We start from the raw sequence: 17,413 nt of genomic DNA, 5'->3' as shown, positions 1-17,413 counted from the left end.
GTGAAGGGAGCGACAGTTTAACTGAAGTTCCGAATGAACAGGCAATAGTAGTGGGAGAACCCAATGAAATAATGGAGTTCCTTAACGGTGGTGGGTTTGGGCCAGTTACTGACGGCGGTGACTTTGTTCTCATCCATGCTGACCCCTTCAGGTGTCAGTACGAATCCGTGGAAGTTTACTGAGGTTACAAACAAGGTGCTCTTTCAGTCTTCACATAAAGGTTATGGTCAAGGAGCCATTGAAGAGCCTTTTGCACATGCTGTATGTGTTCCTTCAGGGAGTGGGAGTAAATCAGGTTGTCATCAATGTATACGATGAGAAATCGGTTGATCATATCCTGGAAAACCTTGTTCATAAAACGATTGGAAGATGGCGGGGGCATTCGTAAGGCCATAGGGCATGAACAGGTTTTCGTTGTGCCCTTGTGGTGATAAAGGCCATCTTCCATTCGACGCTTTCACGTATACGGACAAGGTTATATGCACTTTGCAGGTCGAGTTTTGTATAGATGCCTTTTGTTCAAGGGTCGCTGTGATCAGAGGAAGAGGGAAGTGGTTCTTGACCATCGTGTCATTCAGGGAACGGTAATCAATACATCGTCTGAGACCACTGTCCTTTTTTCCAACAAATAAGAAGCTGGACGCAGCCGGGAAGAAGGACGAATGAAACCATTTGAGTGTTTCATCAATGTAGTTCTCCATTGCCTCATTTTCCGGGATAGATGGGGGGGTTAAACATGGCCCTTCGGTGGGGACACTCCAGGGAGTAAGTCAATAGCCCAGTCCCCTGGGCGATGTGGTGGCAGAGTGGAGGCCTTGATTTTGCTGAAGACATTGCTGTACTGGGCGTATTCAGATGGTATGGATGATGGCACTGCAGAGGCAGATTCCTCAATGGTGGTGGCTCTGCAGGGTAGGCTGAGACAACTGGTGAAGCAGGTAGGAGACCAGGACAGTAGTTCACCTTGTCGCCACGAGATGGCAGGGTTATGACGACAAACCAGGGGTGTCCGAGGATGAGTGGCTGTTTGGGGAATGAGAGTTCCATGAGTTGAAGGGTTTAGTGTGGAAGACTCCAATCTGGAGGGTGACGCTGTGTCAGGTGCGTAATGAAGCCCGTGCCCAATGGGTGCCCGTCCAGGGTGTTAATCCTTAAGGGAGGGGTGACAGGTGTTAGATCAATGTCAAGCTCTTGTACTACCTGGTGAACAATAAAATTACCTGCTGCTCCCGAATCTATCAAGCCCTCTACATACATAGTAATCCCCTTCATGGTTATCAATACTGGGATGGAGAATTGCTTCTGAGAGATATTTAGAAATAAGGACACACCTATCTGCATGGCAGCGGAGGCACCCTTCTCATTTCTCTGTTGGGAGCGAACAGGGAAATGGCTGGATAGATGATATTTCCCTCCACAGTATAGGCAGAGCCCTTCTTGGATCCGCCTTTGACATTCGATACACGGGAGAGGAGCATGGCCCAACTGCATGGGCTCTGGAAGACTCAGATGGGATTATGGAATGAGAAGGTTTCGGGTTCCTGGGTCTCAGAGAACTTCAGCGGTAGTTCTGCCCCTGAACAAGACAGTTACTAGGCCATCATTGTAAATAGGAATTTGTTCTTAACTACTTGCCTAGTTAAATAAAAGTTAAACAAAAATAAATAAATAAAAAAGGATGGGAACTCTAAACCTACCATGGAGGCAGGATACACTGGATCTACTTGAGGGCCAGGACACTCAAAGCCTGGTCACTTTACACCTGCCAGGTAGGCCCGACACTGTAACTCTAACCCTACCGGGTGGGAGGGTAATTCTAACCCTCCCGGGAAGGAAAGGAACTGGACAACTAGGTCAGGGGAGAAACAGTGTTGACTTCTGAGAGTGGCTGGATCACCTCGGGGGGAGGTGGCACACCCGATGTTCTAGCAGACACGACGTAGACCCCAACCGAGGACGAAGATCTGTTAAATACCTTGGCATCCTCTGGACGTAGTGTGGTCCAATGGTCTCGTGGAGGTGGTGAACACTCAGGCCAGAAGGTCCTGGAGAAGTGTCTCTCAGGGGAGTAGTCTGGCTAACTCGGGGAGGACCGGCAGTGATGGCGCTCTCATGGTGGTGATGATGGCTCTAGCCAGGGAGGCCTAGAGCTGTGGTGGTCAGGAGAGTAGCAGCGGTACCGGTGCTCCAGCGGCGGTGACTCAGGTTGGGAGGGCCTAGAGTACGCCCTCTTGAGTACGCCCTCCTGATCTCTTTCTGCTTGTGATGTAGGTACTCATATTCCCTCATCAGCTCCCAACTGGTGAGAGTATGGTCACTCCTTGACCACTGAGGAGGTCTGGAGCAGGGCTGGTCTCTTAGATGAGAGAGCTGTGTAGGGAACTCATCTTCCTCAGGTGCATGATGGCTTCTTGTGGCAGTGTGTGCTGAGGAGAGTGGTGAAAGCAGCCTCATACTTGTTAGGGATGCAAGATAACTAATCTGCATCCTGGGGTGAGGAAACAACTCCTCTTCTGGGTACTGCAACATCTCAACTAGAGCAGATCAGAATCATGCAAAAACTATTGGTCACTAAATTCGGATAAATTACAGACCATGTAAAAACTGTTGGTGACTAAATCCGTCTCAAAGGGCCATGTAAAAACAATTGGTTGCTAACTCCATAGAAATGACAGAGCATGTAAAAAACTGTTGATCACTAAATAGGGCGGTATTGGCAACTCCAACATGAAAAAATAGTAACAGCCGTACAGTAGAACATATAGCTGAAACTTGTCAAAGTAACATGAAGTAATTAGTGGTAATTACCTACAGTGTTATTACTGGTCCTTCGAGCTGGATTTAGTGACCAACAGTTTTTACATGGTACGTAATTTCTCCGGATTTAGCAACAAATAGTTTTTACAAGACCTTTACTTGCTTTCTGTATAGGTTAAATGGTCTCATCATAAAGTCATTTAGTTAAAATGGGTTACATATCTCTCTGCTGGACATTATGCATTCCTCTGGGATTTTACCTAGAGTGACGTATACAGGCCACATTTAGTTCAAATGGGTTACATATCTCTCTGCTGGACATTATGCATTCCTCTGGGATTTTACCTAGAGTGACGTATACAGGCCACATTTAGTTCAAATGGGTTACATATCTCTCTGCTGGACATTATGCATTCCTCTGGGATTTTACCTAGAGTGACGTATACAGGCCACATTTAGTTAAAATGGGTTACATACAGTGCCCTCTGTAATTATTGGGACAGTAAAGCATATTTTCTTCTTTTGACTCTATACTTCAAAAGTTTGGATTTGAAATCAGACAATGACTATGAGGTTGGCAGCTTTATTTTGAGGGTATTTTCACCCATATTCATTTCAGTTGAAGCATTTAGAAATTACATAACTTTTTTTTACACAGTCCTCACATTTTAGGGAAGCAAAAGTATTGTGTGTATTAAAGTAGTAAAAGTATAAGTATTTGGTCCCATGCAATGACTACATCAAGATTGTGACTCTACAAATTAATCCTGAATAATGATCAGTGAGAATGTTACAGATGCTATAAATATCATACCCCTAAGACATGCTAACCTCTCACCATTAATATAACAGAGGAGGTTAGCATTTTTGGGGGGTGTATGATATTTGTGCGTTTCCAATTTTTTCTTTCTTATTCACGAGCGAGGCGAGGCGCGAAATACAAAAACCTCAAAAATGCTATAATTTAAATTTTTCAAACATACGACTATTTTACACTATTTTAAAGATAAGACTCTCGTTAATCTAACCACATTGTCCGATTTCAAAAGGCTTTACAGCGAAAGCAAAACATTAGATTATGTTAGGAGAGTACATAGCCAAAAACAATCACACAGCCATTTTCCAAGCAAGCGTATATGTCACATAAACACAGCTAAATGAAGCACTAACCTTTGATGATCTTCATCAGATGACACTCCTAGGACATTATGTTATACAATACATGCATGTTTTGTTCAATCAAGTTCATATTTATATCCAAAAACAGCTTTTTACATTGGCATGTGATGTTCAGAACATGCATTCCCACCCAAAACTTCTGGTGAATTTACTAAATTACTCATCATAAACGTTGACAAAATACATAACAATTATTTTAAGAATTATAGATCCAGACCTCCTTTATGCAATCGCTTTGTCAGATTTTAAAATAGCTTTTCGGTGAAAGCACATTTTGCAATATTCTGAGTACATAGCTCAGCCATCACGGCTAGCTATTTTGACACCCGCCAAGTTCGGGGCTCACTAAACTCAGAATTACTATTAGAAAATTGTATTACCTTTGATGATCTTCATCAGATGACACTCCTAGGACATTATATTATACAATACATGCATGTTTTGTTCAATCAAGTTCATATTTATATACAAAAACAGCTTTTTACATTGGCATGTGATGTTCAGAACATACATTCCCACCCAAAACTTCTGGTGAATTTACTAAATTACTCATCATAAACGTTGACAAAATACATAACAATTATTTTAAGAATTATAGATCCAGACCTCCTTTATGCAATCGCTTTGTCAGATTTTAAAATAGCTTTTCGGTGAAAGCACATTTTGCAATATTCTGAGTACATAGCTCAGCCATCACGGCTAGCTATTTTGACACCCGCCAAGTTCGGGGCTCACTAAACTCAGAATTACTATTAGAAAATTGTATTACCTTTGCTGATCTTCGTCAGAATGCACTCCCAGGACTGCTACTTCCACAACAAATGTTGTTTTTGTTCCAAATAATCCATAGTTATGTCCAAATACCTCCGTTTAGTTCGTGCGTTCAGGTCACTATCCAAAGGGTAACGCGTGAGCGCATTTCGAGACAAAACAAATCTAAATGTTCCTTTACCGTACTTAGAAGCATGTCAAACGCTGTTTAAAATCAATTTTGATGGTATTTGTCTCGTAAAATAGCGATAATATTCCAACCGGACAATAGTGTATTCATTCAAAGAGGAAAAGAAAAAACAGCATGGTCGCGTGACCACGCATATCCAATCTCTAAGTCACCAGGCAGACCACTGACAAACTGAGCTACCATACTCTGCCCAGAGACAGGAGACGCCTCAATCCGCTTTCTGAAGGCTTTAGAGAGCCAATGGAAGCCTTAGAAAGTGCAACGTAACCCCACAGATACTGTAGTTTCGATAGAGAACCAATAGAAGAACTACAAATTCTCAGACAGGCCACTTCCTGCTTGGAATCTTCTCAGGTGTTTGCCTGCCATATGAGTTCTGTTATACTCACAGACACCATTCAAACAGTTTTAGAAACTTCAGAGTGTTTTCTATCCAAATCTACTAATAATATGCATATTCTAGTTTCTGGGCAAGAGTAGTACCAGATTAAATCGGGTATGTTTTTTTTCATCCGGCCTTGAAAGTACTGCCCCCTATCCACAACAGGAAACATAATACATTATTATTTACAACAAGAGAGACTCCAAATTAACATTATATGATTTACCATTCATATCTATTGGGCACAAAATAATCTGAAACACCACCAAAACAAACTGCAAATGCATCCAAAAAGTTTGATGTAGTCATTGAGTGCTAGGAATATGGAATTAAATAATAACCTTTTCACTACTAAAACCTGTTGGGGCTCGGGGGCAGTATTGAGAAATTTTGAAAAAAATATGTGCCCATTTTTAACTGCCTCCTACACCAACTCAGAAGCTAGGATATGCATATTATTAACACATTCGGATAGAAAACACTCTGAATTTTCTAAAACAGTTTGAATGGTGTCTGTAAGTATAACAAAACTCATATTGCAGGCAAAAACCTGTGAAAAATAGATTTAATTTTTTTTTTAATTTTGTGACTGTACTATTTAGTGTCATTGTTTTATAGATACCATAGTGAGAAAGGATTCATTTCGCAACACCTACGGCTTCCACTAGATGTCAACGATCTTTATAAAGTTGTTTGAAGCATCTATGATAAACAGAGAGCAAATTAGAATGCAAGGAAGTTGACATGTCATCACTTCATTTTTTGGCGCCTGCGCATAAATCTGAGAAGCGTGAGTTTGTCATTATTGTTTATCTAGACATAGGATAGGTTGTGTGAAAATATTACTGATGTTTAACGTTAAAAATGGACCAAAAGATTAATGCTAAACAACGTTTGACATGTTTGAACGAACGTAAATAGATTATTTACTAGGTTTTTTTAGCTTTTCGGCGTGATTTTACAACCCCCCACCACGTTTTGTGGGAGCATAATGAACGCTAACTACTTGGTGTTATTTGGACATAAATTATGAACTTTGTCAAAAGAAACCACATTTGTTCCGGACCTGGGATTCCTGGCAGTGCCTTCTGATGGAGATAATCAAAGGTAAGGGGATATTTACAATGTTATTATCGATATTAGATGATGCTAACTGTATAGCATAGCTTATTGTTCTTAGCATAGCACCCCGTTTATTGCAAAATGTGATTTCCCAGTAAAGTTATTTTGAGATCTGGCCATTCGGTAGCAATTACGAGATGATAATATATTATTCTTTGAATGACAATATTATAATTTACCAATGTTTTCGAATAGTAATTTTGTTATGTTCACCGGAAGCATTTCAGAGAAGAAAAAAATCTGAATTTCACGCTACTGTAAAATGCTGTTTTTGGATATAAATATGAACTTGATGGAACAAAAAATGCATGTATTGTATAACATAATGTCCTAGGAGTGTCATCTGATGGAGATTGACAAAGGTTAGTGCATAATTCTAGCTGGTTTCTGCTTTTGGTGACGCCTGACCTTGAATTGAAAATGGATGTTTGTACTTTTGTGGCTATGTACTGTCCTAACATAATCTAACTTTATGCTTTTGCCGTAAAGCCTCTTTGAAAATCGAACAATGTGGTTAGATTAAGGAGATGTTTATCTTTTAAATTGTGTAAAATAGTTGATTGTTTGAGAAATTGAAATTATTAGATTTTTGATGTTTTGAATTTCCAGCCTTGTTAGCAATCCCGACTCGGGGTTCATTGCTAACCTGTAGCCCCAACAGGTTAATTTTAAATAATCTTTAAAAGGTGTACATTTTTACCCTTACCTTTTTGGGAGAAAAAATATATTACTTGTCAAACAACATTTTTCTCTGAGCAATTGCATTAGTATGAAAAACTATAATTTCATTTTTTTTGTATTATTGATTTTATACAGTCATTATGTCTCATCTTTATCAATAATGTCAATAATTTCAGGCCCCACTATACCTACTAATGCTAAATGAGGTCCATATTTATGAACATACAATATATATTTATTGGTTTCTTGTTTTGATTATTTGTGTAGAGACATTCTACTGCACTGTTGGAGCTAGTAACGCAAGCATTTTGCTGCACCTGCCATAACACCTGCAGATCTGTGTACGTGACCAATAAAGTTTGATTTGATTTTTTTAATAAAAAATATATACTTTGTTGTTGTTCTGTCAGATTCCAGAGGGTTCTGTTAGCCCTACAATCCCATATACTTTATTGTCCATTTACATGGAAATTAATTTTGAGACGTCAGCATATAAATACACAAACACAATATATTACAAGCCGTACGGAAAACTGGAACTAGTCACACATTTACATATTCACATATTCTTCAAAACATGCAGGGCTCTGTCATAATGACACATATATCCCTCTACCAGTTAAAGGTGTCAAACACAAACACACATCTAATACATTGTGATTTGTATTTTATTTAATCATACAGGGTGGGTCACCATTGAGACCAAGGTCTCATTTGCAAGGAAGCCTTGTGAGCATGAACATAAAATAAATACAAGATTAATCAAAACTAACTCTCAAAATCCGGTGCCAGGTAGCCAAGCTGTTTAAATGTTGGGCCAATAAGAGAAAAGCTGCTGGTTTGAATCCCAGAGCCGACGAGGTGAAAAATATGTTGATGTGCCCTTGAGCAAGGCACTTAACCTTAATTGTTCTTGTAAGTCGCTCTGGATAAGAGCTTCTGCTAAATGACAGATAAAAAAATACGTCTTTCACCTCTGAATGATTCTTAGAGACCATATTACATCAGCAAAAGTCAACCTGTGCTCTGGGACTATATTGTCTCTACTGTGTAACTCTTTAACTTAATGATGTTAGTTCAACATTTTTACTTTTCTGACACCAGAGGGTCCTGTTACCACCTGTATGTAAGGCTCTGGAACAATGAGGTCCAAAACTCTAAGGAATTCTACCAATTAAAGGTGTTGGAGACACACAAATGCTTTACTCCAGGGCCCTAATAAGGCATAAACATTCAAAGTGAATAACAGTCAAATAACAGAAAAAAAAGCCAACCGATATACAGTACAGCTCTATTGTCATAAGTTTGAGTACAACTTCCATCAGGCCTTAGCCTCAGCACAACCCTCACCTCTAAACTAGTCTTCCCAGCACAGGTCAAGAATCCAACTTCTTTCACTGAAGGTGACACTGATTTAGAAGTACCAGGCAGGGCTACCTCATCATGAGACCATGATTCTTACTCACCTCTGCTACACATTTTCTATTTTAGTCATTTAGCAGATAGGGGGGTGGCATTAATAAAGATACTCATGAAGAGGTAGGTTTCAGATTAAACCTCCCCCTAAACTCACTCAAGTCTCAATCCTACATCCTCTCTATAGTGTATTTGACAAATAACAAGACATTTTCACAAGTACAGAACTGAAATTTAAAAAAAATTAAACGGCCTCTCTGAGTTGGCATGGGACATGATCCAGAATCAACATATATACTTAATATGATCCAGGGTCAATATAGACATATCTAACATGCCAAAAGACTCTAATGGGACCCCTGACCTGGCAGCAGTGATGTAGTGAAAGCAGTGGTAGTGAGAGTAGTAGTAGTGAGAGTACTGATAGTGAGAGTAGTGGTAGTGAGAGTGGTGGTAGTGTTCATAACCAGTATGTTGAGGTTGAAGTGTCTGCTGCGGTCTCCTGCTCTGTTGTGTTTCCATCGTTCAGCCAGGTGATAGCAGGAAGAGGGATGTCACAGGTTAGAGACACAGGGTTGTTCACCACCACACTCACATGTTCTGGACCTGGTTCTGACCACAGATAATGGGGGAGACCGGAGGGACAAAACACACATACTGTGTATTAACACACACACACACATACTGTACACCTACATTTTGTAGCATTCTGAGGTTGTTGTTTACGTACCATATACCTGCAGGCTGTACTCCTTGGCTGCGTTGCTGATGGCTGTGTAGATGGATGTCTTAACTTATTTAGAGCATGTACGTGAGTTTTGCAGCGATGTGTCAAATTGATTAGAGCCCGGGTTGGCCGTGTGGTACTGCATCACTGACCCAGGGTTGTGGCTAATAGTGTGGAGCGGCCTAGAGGTTAGCGATTATGCCCTTAATTAAAGACAAACTACACTCAAAAACTTTATTTTGTTATTTTTTTTACTAGTCCACTGTTGATACAGCCCCAAAATGATGTGCATGTCTGATGTCAACTTTTGAAGATATTGACTTTCAAGTATCAATGTGTCACCGGCCACATCATCATACAGTATGATGATGCCTTTTGCATCATACAATATTTTGCCGATTAGGCCTGGCTCGCACTCGGCGTTCCAATTCATTTCAAAGTTCTTCGATGGGGTCGAGGTCAGGGCTCTGTGCAGGCCAGTCAGGTTCCTCCACACAGATCTCGACAAACCCATTTTCATGCTGGAACAGGAAATGGCTTTCTCCAAACTGTTGTCACAAAGTCTAGAATGTCATTGTATGCCGTAGTGTTAAGATTTCCCTTCACTGGAACTAAGTGCTCTAGCTCAAACCATGAAAAACAGCCCCAGACCATTATTCTTCATCCACCAAACTTTACAGTTGCCACTATGCATTGGGACAGGAAGCGTTCTCATGGCATCTGCCAAATCAAGATTTGTCACTCCAGAGAATAAATGTTTCACTGCTCCAGAGTGCAATGGTGGCGTGCTTTACACCACACGAGCCAACACTAGGCATTGTGCATGGTGATTTTAGGCCTGTGTGCAGCTGCACGGCAATGGAAACCCATTTCATGAAGCTCACAGTTCTTGTGCTGACGTTGCTTCCAGAGGCAGTTTGGAACTCGGTAGTGAGTGTTGCAACCGAGGACAGAGGATTCCTGCCTTCCCATTCTGTGAGCTTGTGTGGCCTAGAACTTTGTGGCGGAGACATTGTTGCTCCTAGATGTTTCCATTGAACAATAACAGCACTTACAGTTGAACGGGGCAGCTCTAGCAGAGCAGAAATTTGATGAACTGACTTGTTGGAAAGGTGGCATCCTATGGCGGTGCCACGTTGAAAGTCACTGAGCTCTTCAGTAAGCCCATTCTACTGCCAATGTTTGTCTATGGAGATTGCATGGCTGTGTGACCGAGTTTATAAAACTGCCAGCAACGGTGTGGCTGAAATAGCCAGATCCACAAATTTGAAGTGGTGTCCCCATACTTTTGTATGTCTTTGACCAACATATATATATTTGTATTCCCAATCATGTGAAATCCATAGGCCTAATTAAATAATTTCAATTGACTGATTTCCATATGACTGTAACTCTGTAACCTTGCGTTTATATTTTTGTTCAGTATAGAATAAGTCAAGTTATCCCTCTGTCACAGATTGTGAATTATACTGACTTCCTCTGGCCACTGTACATACTGAAAGTAATCCCTGTCCTCTGTTTCACTCTGCAGGAAAACATTTAAAAAAATGTAACTCTTTACTCCAGCACTTTGGATATGAGTAAGACATTTATGTGTGTTAACCCTCGCAAGGCTGCCGGCCCAGATGGCATCCCTAGCCGTGTCCTCAGAGCACGTGCAGACCAGCTGGCTTGAGTGTTTAGGAAATATTCAATCTCTCCCTATCCCAGTCTGCTGTCCCCACTGTCTTCAAGATGTCCACCAAGAAAGTAAAGGTAAGTGAACTAAATGACTATCGCTCTGTAGCACTCACTTCTGTCATCATGAAGTGATTTAAGAGGCTAGTTAAGGATCATATCACCTCCACCTTACCTGACATCCTAGACCCACTTCTATTTGCATTCCACCCGAATAGATCCACAGATGATGCAATCGCCATCACACTGCACACTGCCCTATCCCATCTGGACAAGAGGAATACCGATGTAAGAATGCTGTTCATTGACAATATTTCAGCCTTCAACGCCAAAGTACAATCCAAGTTCATCACTAAGCTTGGGGCCCTGGGTCTGAACCCTGCCCTGTGAAACTGTATCCTGAACTTCTTGGCAGGCCGCCCCCAGGTGGTGAAAGTAGGAAATAACACCTCTTCTACGCTGATCCTCAAAACAGGGGCCCCACAAGGGTGCATGCTCAGCCCCCTCCTGTGTACTCCCTGTTTACCCATGACTGTGTGGACATGCACACCTCCAACTCAATCATCAAGTTTGCAGACGACATAACAGTAGTAGTCCTCATTACCAACATTGAGGAGACAGCATACATAGAGGAGATGAGGGACCTGGCGGAGTGGTGCCAGAAAAATATCCTCTCCCTCAACGTCAGCAAAACAAAGTTGTTGATTGTGTAGTTCAGGAGACAAAGGAGAGAGCACGCCCCTATTCACATCAATGGGACCACAGTGGAGAAGGTGAAAAGCTTCAAGTTCCTCGGCATACAAATTTGTATTTTTGATTTTATTTAACATAGGCAAGTCAGTAAAAGAACAAATTCTTAATTACAACGACGGGCCAAACAAAAGGCAAATGTCTTCCTGCGGGTACGGAGGCTGAAAAAAAAATACACTACTGTTCAAAGGTTTGGGGTCATTTAGTAATGTCCTTCTTTATAAAAGAAAATCAAATTCAGCAACCATCACTCCTGTGTTCCAACGTCACGTTGTGTTATCTAATCCAAGTTTATCATTCTAAAAGTCTAATTGATCATTAGAAAGCTTTTTCGCAATTATTTTAGCACAGCTGAAAACTGTTGTTCTGAATATAGAAGCAATAAATCTGGCCTTCCTTAGACTAGTTGAGTATCTGGAGCATCAACATTTGTGTGTTCGATTACAGGCTCAAAATGGCCAGAAATAAAATCTTTCTTCTGAAACTCGTCAGTTTCTTCTTGTTCTGAGAAATGAAGGCTATTCCATGCGAGAAATTGCCAAGAAACTGAAGATCTCGTATAACACTTACTTCCTTCACAGAACGGCGCAAACTGGCTCTAACCAGAATCAACAAGGGAGTGGGAGGCCCCGGTGCACAACTGAGCAAGAGGACAAGTGGATTAGAATGTCTAGTTTGAGAAACAGATGCCTCACAAATCCTCAACAGGCATCTTCATTAATAAAATCATATCAAATCAATTAAAATGTATTTATAAAGCCCTTCTTACATCAGCAGATGTCACAAAGTGCTGTACAGTAACCCAGCCTAAAACCCCAAACAGCAAGCACTGCAAGTGTAGAAGCATGGTGGCTAGGAAAAACTCCCTAGAATGGCCAGAACCTAGGAAGAAACCTAGAGAGGAACCAGGCTATGAGGGGTGGCCAGTCCTATTCTGGCAGTGCCGGGTGGAGATTATAACAGAACATGGCCAAGATGTTCAAATGTTCATAGATGAACAGCAGAGTCAAATATTTGTTTGTCGATGGTGCAACCGGTCAGCACCTCAGGAGTCAATGTCAGTTGGCTTTTCATAGCCGATCATTCAGAGTATCTCTACCACTCCTGCTGTCTCTAGAGAGTTGAAAACAGCAGGTCTGGGACAGGTAGCACGTCCGGTGAACAGGTCAGGGTTCCATAGCAGCAGGTAGAACAGTTGAAACTGGAGCAGCAGCACGGCCAGGTGGACTGGGGACAGCAAAGAGTCATCATGCCAGGTAGTCCTGAGGCATGGTCCTAGGGCTCAGGTCCTCCGAGAGACAGAAAGAAAGAAAGAAAGAGAGAATTAGAGAGAGCATATTTAAATTCACACAGGACACCGGATAAGACAAGAAAAATACTCCAGATGTAACAGACTGACCCTAGCCCCCCGACACATAAACTACTGCAGCATAAATACTGGAGGCTGAGACAGGAAGGGTCAGGAGACACTGTGGCCCCATCCGATGAAACCCCCGGACAGGGCCAAACAGGCAGGATATAACCCCACCCACTTTGCCAAAGCACAGCCCCCACCCCACTGGAGGGATATCTCCAACCACCAACTTACCATCCTGAGACAAGGCCGAGTATAGCCCACAAAGATCTCCGCCACGGCACAACCCAAGGGGCGGGTGCCAACCCAGACACGAAGACCACGTCAGTGACTCAACCAACTCAAGTGACCCCAGGGATGGCATGGAAAAACACCAGTAAGCCATTGACTCAGCACCTGTAATAGGGTTAGAGGGCAGGTGGTTTGTCAGGGAGAACGACTCCGGACCTGACAGGGAGAACGACTCTGGACTTACCAGGGATACTGATGCTGGACTTGGAGAATAGCAGACTAGAGCAACTACTAGAGCAACTGGTAGCCCTACTAGAGCAACTGGTACCTTTTAACCTAGCGGGGCAAGAGCCTGATGACCCACATGGGCTAGGGACTGAAGGATTACAAACGCTTGAGACAACAGACCTAGTGCAGCTGGATACCAATGACTTAGTGCAGCTGGAGACCAATGACCTAGTGCAGCTGGAGACAACAGACCTAGTGCAGCTGGATACCAATGACTTAGTGCAGCTGGATACCAATGACTTAGTGCAGCTGGATACCAATGACCTAGTGCAGCTGGAAACCAATGACCTAGTGCAGCTGGATACCAATGACCTAGTGCAGCTGGAAACCAATGACCTAGTGCAGCTGGATACCAATGACTTAGTGCAGCTGGATACCAATGACCTAGTGCAGCTGGACACCAATGACCTAGTGCAGCTGGACACCAATGACCTAGTGCAGCTGGAGACCAATGACCTAGTGCAACTGGACACCAATGACTTAGTGCAGCTGGAGACCAATGACCTAGTGCAGCTGGAGACCAATGACTTAGTGCAGCTGGAGACCAATGACCTAGTTTAGCTGGAGACCAATGACTTAGTGCAGCTGGACACCAATGACTTAGTGCAGCTGGAGACCAATGACCTAGTTTAGCTGGAGACCAATGACTTAGTGCAGCTGGAGACCAATGACCTAGTGCTAGGGACTGAGGGCTGATGAGGGTTGAGGACTAAGAACCTAGCACAGGTAACTTGTGGCTTAGCAGGGCAGAAGGCTCTAAGCATAGTGGGATAAGTGGCTGTTGGATGACTATGTCTGGAGACTGCCAGCCTAATACAACAAACTCGGGTCCTATTAAGGCAAGAGGCTCTAACGCTGGTGGGATAGGTAACTGCCTAACAACTAATGTAGAGGTCTGCAATCTGGGCAGGAGACTGCAGACCTGCAGATGGAGAAGCTAACTTATGGCCTAGCATGGCAGAGGAATCAAAGCCTGGTGGGATAGGGATCTGCCTAACAACTAACGTAAGGGGCTGCGATCTGAGCTGGGCAGGAGACTGCAGACCTGCAGACGGGGCAGCTAATTTATGACCTATCATGGCAGGAAGGGAACTCTGACCCTACAGGGAAGGAAGGGAACTGTAAACCTACCCGGAAGGGAGGGAACTCTAAACCTACCATGGATGCAGGATACACTGGACCTACATGAGGGGCAGGACACTCAAAGCCTGGTCACTTTACACCAGCCAGGAAGGCCCGAAACTGTAACTCTAACCCTACCAGGTGTGGCGGTAACTCTTGCCCTACTGGGAAGGAAAGGAACTGGACAACTAGGTCAGGGGAGACATCAGGGGTGACTTGTGGTGGGTCACCCTAAGTGATGTCTGGCAAGTCCCTTGAGGAGAGGTGTGGAGGTAGCAGAACCCTCAGACGCCGGAACTATCACAGTCCTAGCAGGTGGGGCCAGCCAGACTCCAGGCCTGGGACTGGCAGGTCCCACCAGGCTGTGACTGGAGAGATCCCTGTACTTGACCTCTGCTGTAGCTGCAGGCTGTGGCTCCATTCAAGGTGACGACTTCAGTGCGGGCTTGGACTCTGGGCCAGGAGCAGTGAGGGGCTCCTGAGGGAGAGCAGGTGGAGTCTTTGTGGCTGAAGTTACCAGGGTAGCAGACAGTCGAACCTCAGGCACCCGAGTGTCAGCCACACAGGGAGGAAAAGACGACTCTGCAATGGCAACCAGAACAGGCCCTTGACAGAGGCTGGCTGTGGTTCCACAACTGGAGCGGGAGTCTCCTTAACTGTGGCTAGTCAAGAAGCTGGCTGAGGAGGGTGCAGACCTTGGTGTTGTGGACTGTGCACTCTGGATTTCATATACTTGGGAGCTGAGATGCTCTGGGGAACAGAAGTGATCCCGACGCTCCTGTGCCTCTGGCTGGTGGGGGGCCTAGAGGGACGTCAGTCGGGAGAGCGGCTGGATCACCTCCCATAGTCTGTTCTGGACTTGGGGGCTGTGAAGAGACCTCTTGTGGCAGGTCTTGTGGGGTATGTATGGGTGTTAGAGCTGTGTGCCAGTAGTTCAAACGGACAGCTCGGTGCATTCAACATGTCAACACCTCTCATAAATACAAGTACTGTAGTGATGAAGTCAATCTCTCCTCCACTTGGAACCAGGAGAGATTGACATGCATATTGTTATTAATATTAGCTCTCGGTGTACATCCAAGGGCTGACCATGCTGCCATGTTCTGAACCAATTGCAAAATGTCATAAGTCCTTTTTTGTGGCACCTGACCACACGACTGAAAAGTAGTCCAGGTGCGACAAAACTAGGTTCTGCTGTTAAGAAGGTAGAACAGCGCTTTATTGTGGACATACAGTTGAAGTCGGAAGTTTACATACACCTTAGCCAAATACATTTAAACTCAGTTTTTCACAATTCCTGACTTTTAATCCGAGTAAAAATTCCCTGTTTTAGGTCAGTTAGGATTACCACTTTATTTTAAGAATGTGAAATGTCAGAATAATAGTAGAGAGAATGATTTATTTAAGATTTTATTTCTTTCATCACATTCCAAGGGGGTCAGAAGTTTACATACACTCAATTTGTATTTGGTAGCATTGCCTTCAAGTCATTTTGCCACAACTTTGAAAGTATGCTTGGGGTCACTATCCATTTGGAAGACCATTTTGCGACCAAGCTTTAACTTCCTGACTGATGTCTTGAGATGCTGCTTCAATATTTCCACATAATTTTCCTCCCTCATGATGCCATCTATTTTGTGAAGTGCTCCAGTCCCTCCTGCAGCAAAGCACCCCCACAACATGATGCTGCCACCCCCGTGATTCACGGTTGGGATGGTGTTCTTCGGCTTGCAAGCCTCCCCTTTTTCCTCCAATCATAACAATGGTCATTATGGCCAAACAGTTCTATTTTAGTTTCATCAGACCAGAGGACATTTCTCCAAAAAGTATGATATTTTTCCCCATGTGCAGTTGCAAACTGTAGTCTGTCTTTTTTATGGCTGTTTTGGAGCAGTGGCTTCTTCCCTGCTGAGTGGCATTTCAGGTTATGTCTCTGGATATAGAAGTACTTTTGTACCTGTTTCATCCAGCATCTTCACAAGGACTTTTGCTCTTGTTCTGAGATGAATTTGCACTTTTTGCAGGAAGGAGACATCATGCATCTCCTTCCTGAGCTGTATGACGGCTGCGTGGTCCCATGGTGTTTATGCTTGCGTACTATAGTTTGTACAGATGAACATGGTACCTTCAGGCATTTGGAAATTGCTCCCAAGGATGAACCAGACTTGTGGAGGTCTACAATTTTGTTTCTGAGGTCTTGGCTGATTTCTTTTGATTTTCCCATGATGTCAAGCAAAGAGGCACTGAGTTTGAAGGTAGGCTTTGAAATACATGCACAGGTACCCCTCCAATTGACTCAAATGATGTCAATTAGCCTATCAGAAGCTTCTAAAGCCATGACATAATATTCTGGAATTTTCCAAGCTGTTTAAAGGGACAGTCAACTTAGTGTATGCAAACTTCTGACCCCCTGGAATTGTGATAAAGTGAATTATAAGTGGAATAATCTGTCTGTAAACAATTGTTGGAAAAATTATTTGTGAGGCGCGGAGAGGGACGGAAGATATAGTGTTACATCATGCACAAAGCAGATGTCCTAAACGACTTGCCAAAACTGTAGTTTGTTAACAAGAAGTTTGTGGAGTGGATGAAAAATGAGTTTTAATGACTCCAACCTAAGTGTATGTAAACTTCAACTGTACTTCTTCCCATTTTAGCTACTGTTGTATCAATATGTTTTGACCATGAGAGTTTACAATCCGAGGTAACTCCAAGCAGTTTAGTCACCTCAACTTTCTCAATTTTCACATTATTTTGCCAGCAGCA

The sequence above is a fragment of the Salmo salar genome, chromosome 04, assembly GCF_965601325.2.
Source record: "Salmo salar chromosome 04, fSalSal1, whole genome shotgun sequence".
Lineage (NCBI taxonomy): Eukaryota > Metazoa > Chordata > Actinopteri > Salmoniformes > Salmonidae > Salmo > Salmo salar.
Note: the sequence above shows the minus strand (reverse complement) of the source record.